The 23556-nt window shown below is 38.9% G+C and overlaps 1 protein-coding gene across 4 annotated transcripts in view; it reads right to left on the bottom strand.

Moving 5' to 3' along the window:
* The window catches only part of ppfibp2b (PPFIA binding protein 2b), a 306312-nt gene extending 291483 nt beyond the window's left edge, over window positions 1-14829 (bottom strand). The window contains exon 1 of one of the 4 annotated variants that reach the window (XM_051922751.1): window positions 14522-14829. The gene's annotated coding sequence lies outside the window, so the exon portion shown is untranslated. The remainder of the gene's footprint in view (window positions 1-14521) is intronic. The other 3 variants (XM_051922758.1, XM_051922761.1, XM_051922762.1) reach the window with 3 other exon arrangements.
* Window positions 14830-23556: the final 8727 nt, after the last annotated feature.

The following is a 23556-nucleotide window of genomic DNA, read 5'->3' as shown; positions in this document are numbered from 1 at the left end:
CAAATCTGATAACCCAATCATACCCAATATAAATAGTTCTATTACAGTCGTCCCAGGGCAAATGTTATTTTATTAACATATATTTAACTTTGCCTTTCAATAAATAATTTATGAAGATTCTGCATATTATACACAGCTTCATTACAAGAAGCACAAACACAGCTTGACACTGAAAAAAGAAAAAAAAAATCTATGGGCATGAATTAAAAGCTATGAAGAAACGAAGATTAGTGTTGGTAAAAAATGTATCATTATATTCAGTATTTAGTTGAAATCACTAACAATCAGAGCACTACTTAATGTAACATGTATAAAAAGAAACAACTTTAGAATACAAAGGAGTAAACTTTTTCAGCAAGACCTAAAACATACATTTTGCCATTTCGGTTAATCGTTCCACATTGATGAAATTATGATCATTGCCAAAACACAAATGTTTGGAAGTGGAACGCCTCTTTCCCCAAACTGTTGATGCTGCTTGCCCCACCTCTTGAAGCTGATTGGTCATTTCATTACATTTGGTTTTGGCATATTTGAAGCATGGTCCTGAATTGAAATGCAATACACTCAGTGCTGCTGCAAAGCAAAATGCAATACGTCTGCTTTGCTTCTGGTTGTGATATTCCATCTATGGACATGAATTAAACTGCAATGTATTTCACACTGACACGAAAATTGATTGCCATAGTCAAAAGCAATCAATCAAAAGGTTTGTTTTTAACTTTTTTTGTCACAATAAAACAATGCCATTATAATAATTAATATAATAATAAACTATTTGCATATACATTACATTTAAATGTAGTTAACACTCTGGATTGTATTTATTTTTGGCATGAATAATGTTCCGTTGGTAAATCACAGCATACTGGAATAACAATTACAGCTTGCCTCTTTTACTGCTTCAAAACACTTACTAGGGATACCCATTCAGATGGTATTGTTTTAAGAGTGATGAAGAGAATCCATTTATTTATTTAATTTTTTACCTATGAGAGGAAAGTAATTTCCATTACAGTAATATATTAGGGTCTCGTCACTAGCTTTATCTGACACTTCTTCATCAACTTTCTCTTAATCAGTAGAGCTGTCAGTTGTGATGAAAGAAAATGTGTACTTTACCATAGGATTCTTATGTACATTAGTACTACTTTTCAGCAATATACACTGAGCAGTTTATTAACTCAAAATAGCCTCAATTCTTTGTGTTATGTATTCTAACAATATGTTAGAAATATTCTGTTGAGATTTTGGTCCATGTTGACATAATTGCATCACGCAATTTCTGCAGATTTGTCAGCTGCACATTCATGCTGTGAATCTCCTGTTCTAGCACATCACAAGGATGTCCTGTTGGATTCAGAACCAGTGACAGTGAAAGCCACGGAAAAACACTGAACTCATTGTCATGTTCATGAAACTAGTTTGAGATGACATTTGTTTTGTGACATGGTGCATTATCATGCTGAAGTAGCCATTAGAAAATGGGTAAATTGTGGCCATGAAAGGATGCAAACGGTCAGCAACAAACCTCAAATAGTTTCAATGTGTGCTAACAAAATTTCTCCTTCATCGTTACACCACCACCAGGCTACACTGTTGAAACAAGGTAAGTTGGTTGCATGGATTCATGATGTTGGTGCCAAATTCCAACCCTACCATATATGTGCCTCAGGAGAAATCAACATTTAATCACACCAGGCTACATTTCTCCAGTCTTCAGTTGTCCAGTTTTGGTGAGCCTGTGCCCACTGCAGATTCAGCTTTCTATTCTTGGCTGACAGTGGGAGTCTTGAAGTTAATATTAATGAACTATGGAAGTGGCATCTGAGAACATCCATCCATCCATTATCCAACCCGCTATATCTTAACTACAGGGTCACAGGGGTCTGCTGGAGCCAATCCCAGCCAACACAGGGCGCAAGGCAGGAAACAAACCCTGGACAGGGTGCCAGCCCACTGCAGGGAACACACACACACACACACCCACCACACACTAGGGACAATTTAGGATTGCTAATGCAGCTAACCTGCATGTCTTTGGATTGTGGGAGGAAACTGGAGCACCCGGAGGAAACCCACGCAGACACGGGGAGAACATGCAAACTCCACGCAAGGAGGACCCAGGAAGCGAACCCGGGTCTCCTAACTGCGACAACAAGTGAATATCATAAAGACCATTTTCCTCCTAAATATGGGTTTCCACAAACCACCTACTTCACTTATTGCATCCACTTGCAAGTGTAGTTGTTTATTGCATTTACTTCTTAGCTCCCAATTATTTAATTATGTTGGAACATACAGTATATGACACAGACTCCTTACTGTGTTTATTTCTTTTTTTAACCAACCTTTTTTGTTGTGACTGATTTGTTGCAACTTGTTATAATTTTACACCCAGCACATTTTTAATTTTCAGATAATTTAACATGGGGTTGGCTACTTTTCTAGTACTTAAACAAAACCATATACTGTATACCACAGCTGATACAGTGTATGACTACACAGGGACTGATACAGAGTATGTGTGTTATCTGTGTAAGTTAAATTGACAATAATATTTTTGAACTATATCTATAACAGGTAGTATATACTGTAAACCAAGAAGAGCATTGATCTTGGCACTGAACTGTGAGGCTCACCATATCAAAATTGGGGATTATTTGCAATTCCATATTTATAGAAACAGAGTTTACAGGACCTAAACCATAAACAGTTCTTGCTGTTGTACTATCCATCCAAACACTTTTTCATTATTCAGATTAAAAATGAATCATTACAGAAGTAGATCTTTATAAAAAAAAGTTTCAGATCTTACTGTTGTATAGTAATTATAAGCCAGAATACACTTGCTGAAACATTTCCTGAACTGTACAAAAAGATAAGTTTCCATATATTTGTACTATAGCTCCGTACCATTCCCAATTAAAATAAGAAATTGCAAAAAAGAACACAAAACTGATGAGTGATGTCTTGAGTGATGCAATTGCTTTCATACAACGGAGAGAACAGATCTATTGGCTCTCCAGCAGACAACCAATTACTACTATGTTACAGATCATTATTGGTTCCGTCATTCTTGTATCAAATGTTAACATGCACACATGTGATGAATACATGAATCATATACTCCTGCAGTCCCATTAATAATAGTCCTTTGGTACACTTAAAAAGTCACTATTATTCAAAAGTAAATAACACAGAGTGGCCAACAACCTTCCTTCAGAACTGATAGCATTGTTAGCACCTATGGGCCACCAGTCTTGGGCAATTATCCAGCTAGATTGTTATTTTAACTCTCTCTGGCTAAGTACCTTACCCACTCACTTTTGTAGATTCCTTACCTATAATACACTGAAGCCACAATTTTCTTTCTGTAAAACGCATAGTTCATTTGTCTTCTAGGCCACTAGTTGGTGCGGGGGTAACAAAAAACAAGTGTGAATAACTGATACAGTATATCAACTAAACACATCTTCTTCAAATTACAAAACACTAAACCAAAAACTCTGCATGTCATTTGCCATTTGCAATGTGTTTCCTTTCCGCTCACTGCCACAGAGTAATATAAATCTTTTACAAAGGTAATGCCTATCAAAAATTTGACAGGAAGACCAGATGTCTGATTTATTGATTTAATGCCAGTGGAAAATGTTTACAAATCATTTACTAAAAACTCATACTGACCTCATCTGTAATTATTTAGATCATATACTACTCCTAGAGATAGTAGCTAACCTACATTTTTTTTTAATGGCAATGCTTTTTACTTTAACCGAGTAAACAAAATGCAGCATGCCTAAGTACTGTGACAAGCATCATTTTTTTTTTTTTTACTTTTTAGTAGATTTTAACCAGTCCCTCACTCCAAACTCTTAAGTCAATCTTCCCTAACCCTTATCTCTTGTTTACCTTTCATAGTCTTAAGAAAGGTTGTTTAAGTACTGACCAAAGATGTGACCTATCTGCTCAAAAACAGACTGAATGGAATTTGCCAGTAAACAATGTGTCCGTACTGCATTTATGGAATCAGTTTATCTTGCCACTTCCATCTTTAAAGTCTGTCCAAGTCTCTTCACTGGCCCAAGGGTAAAAAGTCACTGATTTTGCATGTCTTAACCTCAGAAGCCTCACATAAATTCATCTTTTCTCTGGCAATCTATTAACTACAAAATGCTTTTTCAGCAGATTAAGAGTTAACACATGATTTCCCAAGTAGACGCCTATGCTACAAGCCTGTTATGCTAGTTTTGCTTTGGCCATAAATTTTCATCCTGTGAAGTCTCAGGATGCCCCGCAGGGCTAGAATTGTCGCAAAACCCCAGCAATAACGTCTTACTACTGTGTCTCGCAGCAGACTATGTGATAGCTAACTGCTACCTCCCACCACACTCCTGTGCTCACAAAGGACAACAGTAAAGAAGATAGTGGGGCATCAAGGTCACAGGAGACTGTATTGTACTGGTTCAGATAACTGATGGTTTGGATGATTCACATATGGAAAATTGACTATAACTGATGTTTTACTGTAGTTTTTACTGCTGTACTATTATCAGCTTAGTTTACTCCTATGAACTTTTCACCACTGTTTATATTTGATGCCGACTTCTATCAATTTGTTTTTGTTTTAAGAGAATCACTTCAGATTAGTTTTCATTTAAAAAATGCCTGTTCAATGAAGATTAAGAAATGTATGCTGTACCTACAAAACATAAAAGGATTTTAGAACATTTAGATATACTGTATCCACAGAAGACTAAGTAGGACTAGTTTTGCTCCCAAATTTATTATTTTTTCTTCTGACCATTTTAGGAAAAGTGCCAACATGCTAGACTTTCAATAAACAGCTGTGCCAGTGTACTTTCCCTAGTTTTGTGCTCAATCAACTGAGGTGATCAGACAGTAGTGTTCTGCAGAGACAGGATTAAACTTTGTTGAACGATGTATCCTGTCATTTTACCTCCTGTTTGTAGTTTTGTGTTTTTTCAGGATGTCATGGCCATCAGCTTCTTTATTGATATCTTTATGAAAGTACTTTAAATGTTTTAAAATTCATTAGGCTTTTTCATTTTAACTAAGCTCCTTAAACTTGAATCCCTACATCAATAACACACTTCCTCTTGTTAAAGTCACATGAGTTATTCCCCAGTAGTACCTTCCCATTTACAGCCAGCTGTATGTTGCCTATAACCAGACATTAAACAAAAAATTCCTTAGGCAGCTTAACCATGCATTTTTTAAATGGCATTTTGCATACAACTAGATGAAGGTTTGGACACTCCGGTGAAGAGATTGGTAGAGCAGTCAACTGATCACCACTCGGTATCAAGTGGGATTTGAAGCAAGGGGTATAGACCAGATAAACTTGGAAAGCATAGAGAAGCAGTTAGAGCGTCCTTGAAATGTCTGGCTGAGGCTTACGTTCATGAGGAGTTCACCTAACACCTCCAAAAGAACTTCACCCATTTGCAGAGTAGGGTCGATGACATAGAGTTCGAATGGACCCTGTTCAAAACCTCAGCTGTGAAAGTGGATGCAAAAAGCAATGGTAACAAGGCAGTTGGGGCATCTCATGGCAGCAACCCTAGGACACAAGAATGGACACCAGAAATGAGGAAAACTGTCAAGACTATAGAATGTGGTCTTCAAAGGACCACTCTCTGTGGGATCTCCTGAAACGGTTGAACAGTACAGACAGGATAATAGGAAAGTGGTTGTGCTCAAGCATTGAAGGAGTCTGCCGAGGCCATCAAAGCTGCTCTGACAAACTGTATGATGCCTAAGGAGGGGAAAGTGTGATTTTACTCAGACTGTGTTAAGCAAGGATAGAGTGGTGCTGACCTTTTCTGGAAGCAGTGGAAGGAACACACTGAGGAACTCCTCAACACAGTGAACATGCCATCCTACCAGGAGGCAGGTTTGGACATGTCCTGGAAGGGAGGGAGGTCCATTTAAAGTTACTGAAGTCACTACAGTGGCCCACGGACTCACTGATAGTAAGGCTGCTGGGGTGAATAATACAATCCAACTGGAGATGTTGAAAGTGCTGCACATCTAATCAATATCATATGGAAGGCATGCAAATTACCCTTGGAATGGCAGAGTGGTGTGGTGGTCCCCGTATTTGAGAAGGGTGACCAGAGAGCATGTTCCAACTGCAAAGGGATTACACTCCTTATCCTCCCAAGTAAGGCATATACAAAGAAGGAAGACTTTGCCTGATGGACGCGCTAAAGATACAGGACGAATAATGTGGTTTATGTCTAGGCAGGCTCTTCACCCTGGTGAAGTTGCTGGAGAGTGCAACGGAGTATAATAACCCATTTGGAAAAAGCATATGGCTGTGTCACTCATCATGTGTTATGGGAGATGATGCAAGAATATGGAGTAACAGGGTCGCTCTTGCATGCTATTTGTTCCCTGTATGAATGCAATGAGAGCTATGTCTGAATACTTGGGTGCTACGTTGAATTTGTTAACTGTGGATGTAGGGCTTTGTCATGGCTATGTCTTGTCACTACTCTGATTTATGTGTTTTACGAGCAGGACGTCAAGGCGCAGCCAAGGACCCGAGGGTGTCCAGTTACCAGGTATTAGACTAGGGGTAACACTGTGGTTTTATGCAGATGATGATGATGATGATGATGATATCCTCTTTGCCTCATCAGACTGTAACCTTTGGCATGCACCCAAGAGTGAAATGGTTGGGATACAGATCAACACCTCTAAGTCTGAGGTCATGGTTCTCTCTTGGAAAACTTCTCTTAGTAGACAGGTTCAAGTGCCTGAATGTGAAATCAACAAGTGGACTGGAGTTGTAGCAGCTGTTCATTGGTCACTGTACCGGTCAATGGTGATAAAGCTGGGACGGAGTATAAAAACTAAACTCTTTACCGGTCCTCACTTATGATCATGAGCTGTGATGACCAAAAGAATGATATTGCGAGCACAAGCAGTAGAAATTAGGTTTCTTACAAGGGTTGACACTTCATGATAAGGTGTTTAACTCAACAATAGAGTAGAGTCTCTCCTCCTTCACATTGAGAAGAGCCAGTTCAGGTTGTCTGGGCATGTCATAAGGATGCCTCCTGGAAGGTTTCCCCTAAACCTTCTCCAGGCATATCTCACTGGGCTGAGACCCTGCACAGATCCAGGACACACTGGAGGTATTATATATCTCAGCAAACCTGGGGACACCTGGGAATTCCCCAGAAGGAGAGAATCTGTAGCTGGGGACAGGAAATTCTTGGCTGGCCTGCTTGGACTCCTACCACTGTGACCTTTGTCAGGAAAAATGGTTTCAGAATAAAAGACAAGATGAGACAAGTCCATCCATCCATCCATCCATTATCCAACCAGCTATATCCTAACTACAGGGTCACGGGGGTCTGCTGGAGCCAATCCCAGCCAACACAGGGCGCAAGGCAAGAAACAAACCCCGGGCAGGGCACCAGCCCACCACAGGGCGCACACACACACACACACCAAGCACATACTAGGGACAATTTAGAATCGCCAATTCAACTAACCTGCATGTCTTTGGACTGTGGGAGGAAACCGGAGCACCCAGAGGAAACCCACGTAAACACAGGGAGAACATGCAAACATGAGACAAATCACAACTCTATGTTTGCATAGTGTCAAAAAGCAGAGTAGCACTTTGGACTTGTAAAAATAACTAATCGGCCAGAAACATTCATAGATTTTTTTCTCCATTTTTTCCATCCATCCATCCATTCATGATTGAATCTGCCTAATCCACCACAGCCTAAGTTGTCAGCATTAGGTAGAAGTACACAAATCAAAACCAGGGATAACAAAGTCATAAGTAATTAAAGAAAATGCTACATCACTGTAAAAAAGCATTTAACCACCTAAATAAAGGGTGGAGTGGGGTGGTGTTGGATTTCCAGGTTATAATCCAACACATCTCCATCTTATGTTATTTAGCACACTTTACACACCAATGTGTATTTGTATTTTGCAAAAAGTGGCTTTTCCTGCTATGCTGTCTTCAAGCCAGTTATACTTTACATATCATTGTGATTAAAAGCAGTACTATTTTTCAAAATATTCAAATTCTTAGAAACTTTGTAAACTTGATGGTGAACATAACTCATCCTAAACTGCCATATGTATGGCTCTTCTCTGATTCAACATGATTCAACATTTCTAACAAATAATGTTTGCAATGGGCAGGCATAAGCCAAATTAATTTGGTGACTTTAATGTCAATTTCCAAATGCTTTGACTCAGGGCTTTTCATGCCAAGTTTTAATAATAGACTACTGAGAGAAGGGCTCTTGTGTCAGCCCTCCTGGTAGATTTCCTGACTCACTTCAATGTGTGCTATTAGAAAATACTGAGCACTGAAAAGTAAACATTTTTGTGCACCTGCATATGCACAGAACTACACAAGTGCACCCTAGAGGGAAAAATAGTCTACATTTGGCTACTGGGTAATGGTATATTACAAAAAAAAAAAAAAAAGTGACAAATTTCATTTCCACTCATTTAATTTCAGGTCAGTTATACAATTTTGATTTCAGTTTGTAAATCCTTTTTTAGTTGTTTACAGTTTTTGTTAATGATAATAACCTTGCTCTGCCTGATACATTGCCTTTATTACAATCATAGTAGAGAATGCTGTCTCACAAAGATAAGTTGGGGGAACGGCAATGATATTTGCAGGAGTTAGTTGGCGAGTTCTGTGACCTGTTCTGTTGTAATAGGTAGCCACAACTCCTGCAACAGCTGCTCTGTGAATTAGATTTTCAGTGTCTGTTTGCAAAAGGATTTTACCACTTTCTCTTCAGCTCTAACGTTAAGCTTGCCATCAAGCGCTCATTACAGTAGGATTAAATGGGTCGTGCACCCATTTTATCTCTTCTGTATTGATGTGTTTGGAGTACATCCTGAAATTGTTACGCAATGGTGAAAGATGTGCACTAAATCTTTTGATCACCAAATTCAAATGCAATATTTGTTTAGAGACTATGTTCATAGGTAAAACATATATCATCCCAGACTCCAAACCTGCTCTCCACAGTATGGTTTTTTAAAGCGTGGTGTTCATCTTCACTTCTATTAATGAAACATATCTGCCTTTAAATGATAGGTTCAGACCAAAAAAATGGATGGATGACTTCTGTTGACCAGCAAAGGTTGCACCAAATACCAAATAATAAGCTTGTGTTTGTTTTTATTTTAATTTTATTTGATTTCATGATTGAGTAAGTGAAATTGAAAAGGATCTGATTTTTATTTACCAAATGAAGTTTCAAATCAATAATTTGACCCAAGTGTGCTTTTAGTACTCTAAAAACTAAAAGTATAAGCTATTACACAGACTTTTAATGTATCTTGATCCACTTCATAAATTTTTATATTCTAAAACTGTGCATATTTCATTCACCTGGAGCCAGAAGAAACAAATATTAGATGTCTGAAAAAAACACAAAATCCATCTTGGTAAAATGAAAAATAGCAAGAAAAAATATCAAATAAAATGATCAATCACTTGACACCCTTCTTCCCACTTAATCCGTGCAATACATTTCTAAATGTTAAAAGCAAAAGTTGGAAATAAAATATTTATGTCACATCTTTTTAATAACCAACGAATTAGCAGACTTAAATTTATATTGAAAGGTTAGGGCAAATGTTAGGTTAATATAATACCTAACATTTGTAAATAACAATACTACTTTTTCTGTGAATGTTGTAAGGATGCTGATCTAAGTTCTTCATTTGTTATCTTAGTGGTTGGGAAATGTCTTATTGTGTAGCAATTAAAATTAACAAAAAAATGAGGCTTACTAAGCACCTCCATGCAGAACTAAATATTAAAAATGTAAGTAATATTACAAAAGTGTATTTTTTGTTATCAACATTTTCATTGAATTTGGAAAATAAATAGTCAATATTATTCTTATTTACAACACATGTATGACCTCCAGAAACACAAAAATAAGTAACAATGAGCAGCTTGTCTGCAAAGTTTTTTTTTTAATTATACAAAGACATCCCCATACTCAAAACATTTTTTATACAGTACATGCAAATCATGGTCAAGATTTACATAGACAAATGGAGAAAATTTCTTCTTTTCTGCTGCTGAGATTTTTTTCATTTTAAATCATGATTTTAAATCCTTAGGAATGAAGCAGATAATCCAGACTTCTAAATAACACAACCACTGTATTAACAGAAGAGACATAAAACTATTCCTTCTTTAAAAGACTATTACTTAACTTGATATCATTAAATCTCTGTATGTTTGACATTGATGAGCATGAACTTATTTGTTCTTACTATTGGTAATAATTAGACTGAACTGTGAAGACCTTACCTACAACTGATGTTGTTAGATACTGTTCAACAAAATAATTGTCCACATACACTGCACTCTAGCATATTAATACATTAGAGAAAAGTAGAAGTGGTAAGAATTTACTAATAAAAATATTAACACAGTACTATATCTACATTGTTTATTTTCTATTCAGTCACTCACATTTTATAAAAGATAAATGGGAAGGATTTTGCATGAACATCAAAATTATAAAATCTCACATGTAGGGTGGCACTGAAATGGCAGTCACATATAAATGGTAAAAGTTCAATTAATTTTACTATCTATCCATCCATCCATTTTCCAACCCACTGAATCCGAACACAGGGTCACGGGGGTCTGCTGGAGCCAATCCCAGCCAACATAGGGCACAAGGCAGGAACCAATCCCGGGCAGGGTGCCAACCCACCGCAGGACACACACAAACACACCCACACACCAAGCACACACTAGGGACAATTTAGAATCGCCAATCCACCTCACCAGCATGTCTTTGGACTGTGGGAGGAAACCGGAGCGCCCGGAGGAAACCCACGCAGACACAGGGAGAACATGCAAACTCCACGCAGGGAGGACCCGGGAAGTGAACCCAGGTCCCCAGGGCTCCCAACTGCGAGGCAGCAGCGCTACCCACTGCGCCACCGTGCCACCTTTAATTTTACTAGTCTGATTCCAAACTACTTTTATGAAATGACTGCCTAAAAAAGGAATGAAGATTTTTTTTACGGAGTATAGCAGGCTGTAATGGCATCTCAAACTTACGGGTAATTCATTTTAAATAACATTTTTAATCTATTGCGAGTCTATGATCACCTTTAACAATGCCAGATGACTGCAGACTACTGTAAAACTTTACAGTACGACTTTACAAATACTCTAATACCAGAATTCCCACTCAAAACAAAACAAAAAAAAAAACAGAGTTCAATATCCTTCTGTTCATACTGTATAATGCTCTCAATGACCTTGCTGCACCATATCTCTCTAATCTCCTCCAGAACTATGTTGCTTCATGGAAGCTCCACTCTGCTGACGCATATCCAGCTTTTTATTGTGAAACATTCTCAATACCTAGAACAACTGTGACAGGAACAGGCCATTCAGTCCAACAAGCAACAATACATCTCACTTACTTAGCTTCTCCAAAATAACATGAGATTTTAAAGTCTATAAAGTCCTACTCTCTACCACACTACTTGGTAAATTATTCCAGGTGTTGATGATTCTTTGAGCAAAGAAAAACATTCTAACATTTGTGCAAAATCTACCCTTAACACATTTCCAATCATCTAGATCTTGCAATGCAAGGCCCTTTTTATGATCCAAATATCTACTTTTTGTTTGTTGCCATTTACCTTTACTGAGTTGCTGCCTAAGTATCTATCTATCTATACTAACATAAAATACAAGATTGTTTGCAAAACTGTAAATAAATGAAGTTCTTTAATTTGGTAAAACACAATAATACATCAATAAAATAATATATCTTTGTAATACAAATGAGAAGAGTATATAGAAAACGGATATCTAGAAAAGTCAGAAAGTCTCCAGATGAGATATTATTAGCAAATACAGTAATTGTCAAGTTATATGTACCATACTATTTTTTACAGTATATGCCCACGCAGGGTCAAAAGTTGGTTTCTGCCTTGTGTCCAGCATATGTTCTGGCCCCCTGTGACTATAAATCGGATTAAGAGGGCTTGAAAGTGGATGGATAGATGACCAACAGCAGTTAGTTCATTTTCAAAGTGTCATTCCATTAGTAGTATAGTTCTGCTTTTTTAATAGAATTCCCTGAACTATTCAATTTGGTCAATTACTCTATGCACCTGAATTGAACTAAGCAGCCTTAAGAGTGTCAAATATTGTAGATATTGTCGAGACAACCTGCTAAAGTTCAGAATGGAAAAGAAAGTTGATTTAAGTGACTGAACCTGGCAGTATTTCAGAAACTGTTGTTCTACTGGGATTTTCACACACAACCATATCTAGGGTTTGCAGACAATGGTATGAAAAAGGGGAAATATCCAGTGAGTGGCAATTCTCTGGACAAAAATGCCTTGTTGATGACAGAGGTCAGAGAAGAATGGCCAGACTGGTTTGAGCTGATAGAAAGGCAACAGTAAATAACCACTCGTTACAACCGAGGTATGAAGAAGAGCATCTCAGAACACAAAACATGTTTAACCTTCAAACAGATGGGCTATAGAAGCAGGAGACCACATTGGATGCCACTCCTGTCAGCTAAGAACGGGCAACTGAGGCTACAATTCATACAGGCTCATCAAAATTGGACAACTGAAGACTGTAAAAATGTTGCCTGTTCTGATGAGTCTCAATTTCTGCTGCAACATTCAGTTGGTACGGTCAGTAATTGGCGTCAACTACATAAAAGCATGGATCCTTCTTGCCTTGTATCAATGGTTCAGGCTGGTAGTGGTGGGGGTGTTATGCTATAGGGGATATTTGCTTGGCACACATTGGGCCCCTTAGTACTGACTGAGCATCGTTTAAATGCCACAGACTACCAGAGTATTGTTGCTGACCATGTCCATCCCTTTATGACTGTAGTGCACCCACCATTTTCTGATGGCTACTTCCAGCAGGATAACGTGCCATGTCAAAAAGCTCAAATCATCTCAAACTGGTTTCTTGAACCTAACAAGGAGTTCAATGTACTCAAATGGCCTCCACAGTTCCCAGATCTAAATCCAATTGAGCACCTTTGCGATGTGGTGGAACAGGAGATTCACATTATGGATATGAATCCAACAAATCTGCAGCAACTGCATGATGCTCTTATGTCATTATGCCATTATTATGGATCAAAATCCTTGAGGAAATTTCCAGCAACTTGTTGAATCTATGCCACGAAGAATTACGGCCGGCAGCTCTGAAGGCAAAAGGGGGTCCAACCCGGTTCTGATAAAGTGGCCAGTGAGTGTGTGTATATATTCTTTTGAAGTAACATTAACTCCTCAAGTTACTTAAGCTCTACATTTGGCCAGCATTGGTTATATGTAGTTAACAATGCCATCTCACAGGTACGATGTCTTGGGTTTTAACCTCTACCTGTGTCCGAGTGTGGTTTCACCTTGGTTTCTAAAATATATTGGTGATGGGTTAACCGACCGAGCTGCAAGGATCACAAGGCAAGCTCTCACATTAAAGCTCTAGGGAAGGAAGAAATACATCTGCTTTCGGGACTCTAGATGGCAAGAGGACAGGCCACACTTGGGGATAACTGGAGAGAGGCCCAAGCCACAGATGCCCAGGGGGCTCTTGTCAGTGGTCTATGCCCCAAGAGCGGCAATAGGCATAAGTACATAAATTGTCCAAGTGCTCTCTGTAATGTGTTCTGGGCTCTTCTGTACACTCCCTACAGTGCTGTTATGATAGGCACTGGCACCCTGTGACCTCAAATTGTATCAAGTGGATTTGAGAATGTTCTGCCATGTTATTTAATGTTAAATTACATTTTCCAGAAATCACTCCAGGTTTTTACTCCAAACTTGCACCTTAAATGTATTAAGAAGATTTGATAATGGATGGGGGAAATTTCATAGTAATAACTTTCTAAAGCTGATCTACTGTTTATGTTAAGAAAAAAACATTTTACATAATCCACTGCAAGAAAATACATCTGAAACGGAGATTCACCTCAAAACTATTATAAGAGAATAACACAGCAGGTCTGCTTAATTCGTGGCGCTGCAATGCACTGGACAGTTAGATTCCTGCCTTAAGACCAGTGCGGCCATGGTGGGTTTCGGCGAGTTGGCCAGTTATATTACAGTATATTGTACTTCCGTCTTTCACTTTTCTTGCGTTCGACAATATACTTTTTAACCCCCTTTAAAGGCTTGACAACTTCATAAAACGCCTGAAAAAGCGTTCAAGTTTACAAAATAATAAAAAAAGTCTAATAGGGAAGTGTGCACGTGCGTTTTAAAATTGATGGTCTTCATACAGAATTGGAATCCGATTTGTTGTCTCTACCGATTATTTGTAAAATTCAAATTTTTGGCCTCACCAAGTCCCACCTCGCCGTCACTGAGGCGACAAGCACCTGTACAGGCGTCACGCACTTTAGGAGCAAAACGATGCGACAGGAAGCAAGAGAGCTTCACAAACCGAAGGTATGACAAGTTTGAACGCACTAACCTTTTCTGACTGGCAGTCGTGCTACTGGTAAATGGATCAGCGCAGATGCGAGAGTCCGATCAAAGTTCCACTTTCCGCACTTCTTCACCTTCTTGTGCGTTCGCGGTGCGGCTCCTCGACTTGTCACTTTGACACAACAGCTCAACCCGGGTCCCGCAGATAGTTACTGTCGCCATAATTCAAGAGAGAAGTCCTTCTCCCATTCTCCTATCATGTGATTACAGAGGCGTGTCAGGGTTGGAACCGGACACCCTGAACAATGCGAGTTCATCGGCAGCCAGCGTCGCGTGAAACTTGCAGCCTTTCCTATTCGGTGTGACTCGGGCAGAACACAGAGCACAGTGCCTTCTGCCCAGCCCAGCTCTCCTGGCTTCAAAACTTGTCCGCTTTTACTTTATCACGGTTGGCAGAGCTTCCGTCTTCTGCATTTCACACATACCACATATGACTTTAAAAGAATAGCAATTTGTGATCACACGTGCCTCGTACAATTACAGGCATTCTAAGTGCGGGTTACCTTGTCGAGACACCTGTTCTTTTTTTGAGACACCTGCTCTTAAATTCGTGTTTCAGTGAGCTCTGCGATTCTCTCGCGTTATCTGCTCCAATGTGGATGGTCCTGAAGTACACTTCAGATCCCCCATTATTGCGAATTGCATAATCCACTAACGACAAGGGCCACATAATATACACTTTCCAAATACTTATGTTGCTCTTGTTTCCGTCTCTGAAATATAACGTTAAGAAACGCCTCCTAGTTAAAGCTTCGTTATTTTTTTTTAGCTTTATTAAGTCTGCATTGCTTTTAAAGAGTGTCGGTAAGCCCTCCTTTTTATTTAAGTTGAACGTTTTGAAAAAATGGCACTATCAGAGAGCCGATTTAAATTCAAACCATCTGGATTAGCGCCTTTCAGTCAATTACGTTTTTTTCTGGAAACACTCGACAGTGCCATCTATTGGATGATAATATTAGCTTCGCTTATGCATTATGAGGAATGAGCAATATTTATTTATCTACGATAAAAGTTTTATGCTTCTGTTGAGAAATTAATAGGATTTGGGGTTGCCACCATACAGCTGTCAGAATGTGCGTGCTAGCTTTGCGATTCTAGTGAATTTTGAGCTATTTATCCGTAAGTTAATTTTTCACAGAATGCAACAAGAAAACAAACTAGCATTGACTCCAGACTTGCCTGTACTCTTTAGACACACTTTTTGGTTACCTTTGAATAGTTTTTCTGCTTGTATTTTATACAGTGGCCTTGTTGTGACCCACTGCAGTAAGATGCCTTAAAGAACAAACACTAGCAGAATTCAAAGTAGTGGTCACGATCACTTGATAAAAGAGGGAAAAGAACCACCAGTTAGTTATTGTATACAGGGGTGCAGCACAGAACTCTGGGCCCTATACATAAGCCGTCTCTGTGGACCTCTTCTTCTCAATCCATGTCTGTCACATGTCCTTTTCATTCCAAGCTCTGAGGACCTCCCCCTACCCAGTGGGCCAGGGTAATCATTACCCTTTCCCCCCCCACTACAATACCCATTATTATATAATAAAATCACCTTTCTTTCATGCAACGGTTGTGGTGTTTTACAGTTCAGTACAATTGTTTTGACATCTTCTCAACTAGTGCAATGACAGGTTAAGTGGCAGACATAGCCAAACAGTGGGCCAGTGAAAGGGATTAAAACAGCCACACTATTTAATCAGATTGCAAAGTGTGTACAGACAGAGAAATATGTAGTATCTTTAAAAAAAGCATTCAGGTCAATAGCTATGACTGTCACCTGCAGATTCATGGTTTTCTGTCCAAATAAAATTCTGCCTAGCTTACATTATTAACATGTTTTTTAATGGCAGTCTTAATCTAAATTGTATATTTGGTTAAGATATAATATGTGCAGTCAAGTAAAATTCTGGTTAAGAATTTTTCTTGTGATTAGAATGCTTGTTTCTGAGTATACTTTATAACATACTGTATACTTCATTATGAACTAAAAAGCACAGTTATGTTTATAATTATGGTACCCTTATGTTCTAAAGTACTGTACATCATGTTCTCAAATATGAAAACACTGATTTAACACTGAGTGATCCAAATAACAAGGAGAATGTCTTGTCCTTTTAAAAGGATTTTTAATATAATCCTATTTTAAAGTTTGCAATTACTGTTTATTTGCTTTGACCTAACCTGAGTATCCCTGGCTGTATATGGAAACATTCATAATCATTCTTATGTGAACAGTTAAACATTTTAAAAGTTGGGCAACACAGTGCCACTTTGTTTAGTTCCTTTACCTCATAGCTTCAAGGTTCTTTGTTCATATCTCAGATCTCCATCTGTGTGTGAGTTGCTCCCTCATCCTGAAGGCTCGCCACTTAAAATGATTTCCAGCTTTATATTGGTCTGGAGAGAATTCCTCTAGTGGACTGGCAACCTACCAGAGTTGTTTTTTGACTTGCATTAGATACATTACTTGCTTTTCACAGCCCTAATTGATTAATTTAGGCTTGGACTTATGATGGCTATTACAAATATTACTTTTTCACTAAAGCTAAATAATATGGAGTTGTGCTAAGTGTGGCACCTGGGTGGGGGTGGTACCCAGCCGGGACGCCCAGGAAGACTGGAGAAGGGTTTGTGCCTCCTCCAGACCACGAGGGGGCGACCGCCCTGGTTCCCCTGGGGACCACGGGTACAGAGCTGGGAAGCTCAACCCTGTAGGGGCCCGTGGTCACCGCCAGGGGGTGCCCCCATGACTGGTGAGCCTTGGACCTCAGCACTTCCGCCACACCCGGAAGTGCTGGGGGGAAGAGAAATGGGGACACCGGAGTGCTTCCGGGTACGCAGCCGGCACTTTCGCCACACTGGGGAGTGCCGGTTGAAGATTGCCGGGCAGCACCTGGAGCACATCCGGGTGCATATAAAAGGGGCCGCCTCCCTTCATGGAATGGCTAGAGTCGGGTGGAAGAGGACAAGGTCTGAGAGGAGAGAGAAGGAGGTAGTCTGAAGAAAGGCATACTGTGGTTGTGGCCTGGACTTTGGGGTGATTGGTGCTGTGGCACTGGGGTTTGTGCATATTTAATACATGTAAATATTGTAAATAAACATGTGTTGGGTGCAAACATGATGTCCGTCTGTCTGTGTCCGGGGCTCGTTCCACATAAGTTAAACCCTTGTTCATTCCACTGACAAATATTTTGTTTTCAATGTCCATGACACTAATATATTGTGGGTATGTCTACTAGTATTTTAATCATCACAGTTTTATTTATTGATTTATTGCAAATTGTTTTGCTAACTTGTCAATTCCTCCGTTAACCTTTTTCCAGTTTCCATAGCACACCAAATTAACATTTTAACATATTTCAGAATTACTTTCAGATAATGTAAGATTTCCAAATATGCATCCATCCATCCATTAGCCAACCCGCTATATGCTAACTACAGGGTCACAGGAGCCAATCCCAGCCAACACAGGGCGCAAGGCAGAAAACAAACCCGGGGCAGAGCGCCAGCCCACCACAGGGCGTGCACACTCACACACACACCAAGCACACACTAGGGACAATTTAGAATCGCCAATGCACCTAACCTGCATGTCTTTGGACTGTGGGAGGAAACCGGAGTACCCGGAGGAAACCTACGCAGACACGAGGAGAACATGCAAACTCCAAGCAGGGAGGACACGGGAAGCGAACCCAGGTCTCCTTTCTGCGAGGCAGCAGCGCTACCCACTGCGCCACAGTACCGCCCAATTTCCAAATATCTGAAACTAATTTAAAGTTATCTCAAAATTGTCTCCCAGTGCATTTCAAGATTTCTCAAATGTATTTTGATATCATAGCTCATTCAATAAGCAACATCTCCACTGTGTATATATATATATATATATATATGCTTTTCAAGTCATAAACCTAAAATATGGCACACAGGTAACACCATAAGTCAGTTTGTTTTTTATTTAAAACTGAAATTCATTTAAAAATATTTTGATTACATTTTGAGGCATCATGAAATTATAACATTGTGAGGTGTCTCAAATACATTTTGAAATTTCTAAAAAAAAGCATTTATGCAGATATATTAAAATAACCTTCCGTGTATTTTGAGGTTTCCTCAAATGCTTTTGAAGATATTTAAAAGAAGATAGGAAATCCTAAAGAAAACGTAAGAAATTTTACAGGAAGTCATTTTCAGATATCTGGAATGCATTGGAGAAATCTTGAAATCTTCCTGCAGCCTGCCATCAATTCTCAGGCCAGCTGCGAGATATAATCCCTCCGGAATTGGCTTGTCCAAGGATCTTTTCTCAGTGGGTTGTGGTGCTCAAATTAGTTTATATTAATCTAAAGTTAGATTGGCATGCCCATCAAAAGTTGGATATTTCTCAAACAGAGACAACTGCATTTTCTTTTCTATACATTATTTTCATTCCCAAAAACATACGAGTCAATTCATCACATTTACATCTCTTTTTAATGTTTCAAGGATTTCAGCTGTTTTCACACATAGAATAGGAAAACTATCCATCCATCCATTATCCAACCCGCTATATCCTAACTACAGGGTTACAGGGGTCTGCTGGATCCAATCTCAGCCAACACAGGGCGCAAGGTAGGAACCAATCCTGGGCAGGGCGCCAGCCCACTGCAGGGCACACACACACAGGACAATTTAGGATCACCTAACCTGCATGTCTTTGAACTGTGGGAGGAAATCCACGCAGACACGGGGAGAACATGCAAACTCCACGCAGGGAGGACCTGGGAAGCGAACCCAGGTCCCCTTACTGCGAGGCAGCAGTGCTACCCCTGCACCACCGTCGCGCTCACAGCAACACTAAGTTACAAAAAATGCATTAAATATTAGTACTGCACTCTGACTAATTTCATCTGTGGGTGATGGTTTGTGAAAGGAGACTTTAGAGAATGGAAGGGAAAAGAGGATTAATGGAAACAAGCACATAATAAAAATGAAAGATTTGGAAGTCTACACATCTTCTAGTGTCTGTTTCACTGTTTGGTTATTTATTTAATGAATATGGTTTTCCACATGTGAAAAAATATTTCAAATATTAATGCAAACATTGTCTTTAGCCACTTTTCACTTGTACACCCATTTTCTTATAGGAGACGTCTTAAAGAGTGACATTTGTTATTCTTTCTACTAATTTCCTCACCATCTAACTCAATACCACTTACAGTATACCTGGAAGTTTTTCATATGAGATAGCTGTTTAATTAATATTTTAGCAAGAAAAGAGGGTAAACATTTTAAGGCAAAGGGGATCTAATCTACTTCAACCAACAGAATAATATCTAGAATACTTCACTATATGGTTTGCAAGTATGTGGCAACTGTAGAATTAAACCATGTAATTAAATGGCATGCACCTGAAACTGCAAGAAAGAATCCCTATTAGGAAATTGCTTAAAGAGAAAAGCTGTGGACAGGACACTGTGTTACTCAAGGACCTAGATTACCTACTCCTACATTAAATGGCGCTTCAAGAGTCTTCACACTTACCAGACACCATAAACTTATAATTTGTATATGTCCCATCAGCTTAACTTTCCTGTCAGTGTGAGAATAATTTTAAAGCTCATGTTGCTTGTGAAACACTAAACCCTAAATCTTTAGAATATCATTTACACCCAATATGTTGTAAATCTCTCAGAAAAATGAGGTCTTCTAAAGTAAGCCTGTCTTAAAATGCCAAAGTTTGCAACTAAGATGGCAAAATGTATGGCTGGCTTATAGCTCCATTGACCTGTGTTCAAATACTGGCCTGATCATTTCTGTTATGGCATTATTATGCTTTGCTTATGTTTGCAGAAATTGATTGGTAAATCTGAAGTGGCCCATTGCACGTATGTGGATGAGTGTTTCTTATCCAGGGTTGTTTTATGAGCCTTCTAGCTAGTCTCTTGCTGTTTATGAGGCTGTACTGTTATGAGCAAACAAATGGACTTTTCAAAATCTTCCTTGATATCTGTTTGAGATACAAATTATATTCTAGATTTCAAATTCAAATTTGAAATACCCATTGTGGCAGGCAGCTGGGTGTCATACCCAGCTGGGACGCCTGGAAAGACTGGGAGAGGGACTATACCTCCCCTGGACCACGAGAAGGCAGCCTCCCTGGTTAGTATGGGTGCCACGGGAACCGAGCTTGGAAGCTCAACCCTATTGGGGCCCGTGGTCATCGCCAGGGGGCGCCCGGAGAATTCTAGAGCCCTGGAAACCAGCACTTCCGCCACACCAGGAAGTACTGGCGGGAGGAATTTCAGGGTCACCCGGACTGCTTCCGGGTGCTTGTGCGGCACTTCCGCCTTACCAAGAAGTGCCACCGGAAGTTCATCGGAGGCACCTAGATCACGTCCGGGTGGGGGTAAAGGGGGACCACCTTCCTACGATCAAAGAACCGGAGTCAGGTGGAAGAAGGCAACACTCGGGAGTGAGGAGGAAAGGTGGCCCAAAAAGGACTAGTGAAAGGCCTGACTAAAAGGGTGCTTGGTGCTGGAGCACTGTGTGTGTGCGGGACTTGTGTTTGAGGACCTTGTATATAATAAACGTGTGGTTTTAGACTTGCCGGTGTCCGTCTGATTGTGTCTGGGCTGTCTTTCTCACACCATCTATAGTGAAAATTCTAGTTGCAACATATTTTGAATAATTTAGTGTAATGCAGCATAATGGCACATTGTTTGCTGCTGCTACTTCACAACTCCAGAGGTCTGGTTGAGTTCTTGACTAGGTCACTGCTCATCTAGAACTTGTAATAATTAACTATTGCAGCCTGGGCACTGTGGGTTCTTCCCACAGTAAAGATGTACATATTTGGCTAATTGACTTGTATAAGTGAACACTGTTTTGTTTTTCAGTATGGTCTCCAATGATTATCCCTTTTGCTGGCCAGTGTCAAGTCCTGCTTTGACTCAAATGCTTCTGGAAAAGGCTCTGGTCTGTCAGAAGAAAATACAAGTTTAAAAAACAGATGGGTGGCATTCTATGGTTATATTATTAAAACTCCTTTTTTTCTGTTTAAAAGCTGAGCTCAAAGAATAATGGCTATTTGGCGCCCTCATGTGAATTTATAGTAGAATTACATTTAAATATAAAAGTATTTTGATGCCTGTATATTACCAAAAGTCAAATTTAGAATTGTTTAAAAACATTCTTTTTCTCTCTCTTGTATTCGCCTCTCTTAAATATATAATAAGTAAACCTATATTTACTGTATATTGGCTTTAAATATTACTTAAAGTCAATGCAGTGGCTAAGGTATTAGACTTTAATCCAGACGTTTTGTGGTTCAGTTCCTGTAGTCTGACTCACTTTGCATCATTTCATCTTCTTGTGCTCCAGTTGTAAAAAATGAAAGTTTAAATTTGCACTTTGTTTTAATCTTGTAAGGTGTGAACCAGATATACAATAATCATAATTATGTAAATGTATGTGATTTTGTAATACCAAACTGATAGCACCGAATTCTATAATAAATTGATGTGACCTTAGTTGAGGTGCCAGCCAGGGGCATCTAAAAGTAGCAAGTGGCTAATATAAGTAAAAGGTGAGATCTTATATGTAGTTAGACAGGTATGTGTTTGATGTGTCAACATACAAGAGCCTCAGAGCCATTTTCAGTACTCTAAAAAAGGTGATTGACACCACTCCAAGCCAGGAGGGGATGCCAGACCCAACCAAAAGAGCATCCTGACCAGCCTTTGAATGCATTTTGCACCATTATGTGCTTATATTTTTTTTTTTATCTTTTTCAATCCACCTACGATAAAATGGGGTTTTCCCGTGACACCCTGACTCTCTTTTGTTGAATTCTTCTCCTTATATTTATCAATCTTAGTACTACTGTTATTCTACCTGTGAACTCTAAAAAGCAAAAACATAATATTAAAATGTATGTGTACCTCATTGTTGTCTTGTTGAGTGACTTAGCTCTGAATGTAAAAGTTCAAAGCATCATTAGTTAGGTAAGCTATGTATATTTTAGGTCCACAAAATTTTATTTTTTTAAGTTCTGAAATAATAAAAAATATTCAGCTTCATTCTGTCATGTTTCCACTCAAAGCAGAGTTAAACATCTGATGCCTTAGAAGTAATGAATCATAGTTCTCTATTTACTGTTTATAAGCTGCTGGTCAGTATTAACTCAATTATACTGTGACATTAAAGATTGGTTTCACTTCTCCAAATTTAGTCAATCATAGAGTGCACAGTATGAGTTAGATAAAGTAAAAAGCCTCACAGAGACATCAGTGTAGAGGTGAGATTAGACTATTAGTTTTATACTCATTCTTCATTTCAAGATGCATTTGCCAAAAATGCCTTACATAACCATGCATACATACAATACTAGCCATCATGTCTGAGAACTAGATAACAAACTAGCTATTTACAAGTAATAATAGCATTTGTTAAAGTTTGTAGGCTGAGTGCAACTGTTGAAATTCAGGATTAAAGCAGAGGGGTTAAAATCCCTTTGTAAAGAGATGTGTCTTCAGAAGATAGTCATGAGAAAAAATGTAACACAGCTACAGGCCAAGGACTGAGAAACAACATGCATTTTTGTATATTGGCAGGAGGATGCACAATTAGCATGCTTGTGAAAGCAGAATGGAGACTTTTTGGAGGAAAGAGATGGGAAGAAATTCAAAACATTTAGAGAAAATCCTTCTTGTGATAAGATATCTTTATGACAATAAGGGAGCTTTGGCAAGAATAGTATTCATTTCAGAGTTAAACAAGTGATCGAAGTGAATGAAAGCAGAAAACACAAGCTGTTGATTTTAAGAAAACAAATTATTATAGTCAAGATATTGTTGGCATTGTTACATTTGGCAGTTTGACAGAAGGCTTGGGTTTGGTTCCATTCAGTTTGATTTCTTATTGAATGCCAAATGCTTAGAAAATTCTTCAGATATGTAATGTTTTTATGAGGCTTTTATGCACTCTCCGTGATGTTAATGTAATAATTGTAATTCTAAATATTTAGCCACTGTACATATTATG

The sequence above is a fragment of the Erpetoichthys calabaricus genome, chromosome 2 (genome assembly GCF_900747795.2).
Source record: "Erpetoichthys calabaricus chromosome 2, fErpCal1.3, whole genome shotgun sequence".
NCBI lineage: Eukaryota > Metazoa > Chordata > Cladistia > Polypteriformes > Polypteridae > Erpetoichthys > Erpetoichthys calabaricus.
This window is presented reverse-complemented; position numbering and strand designations above follow the sequence as displayed.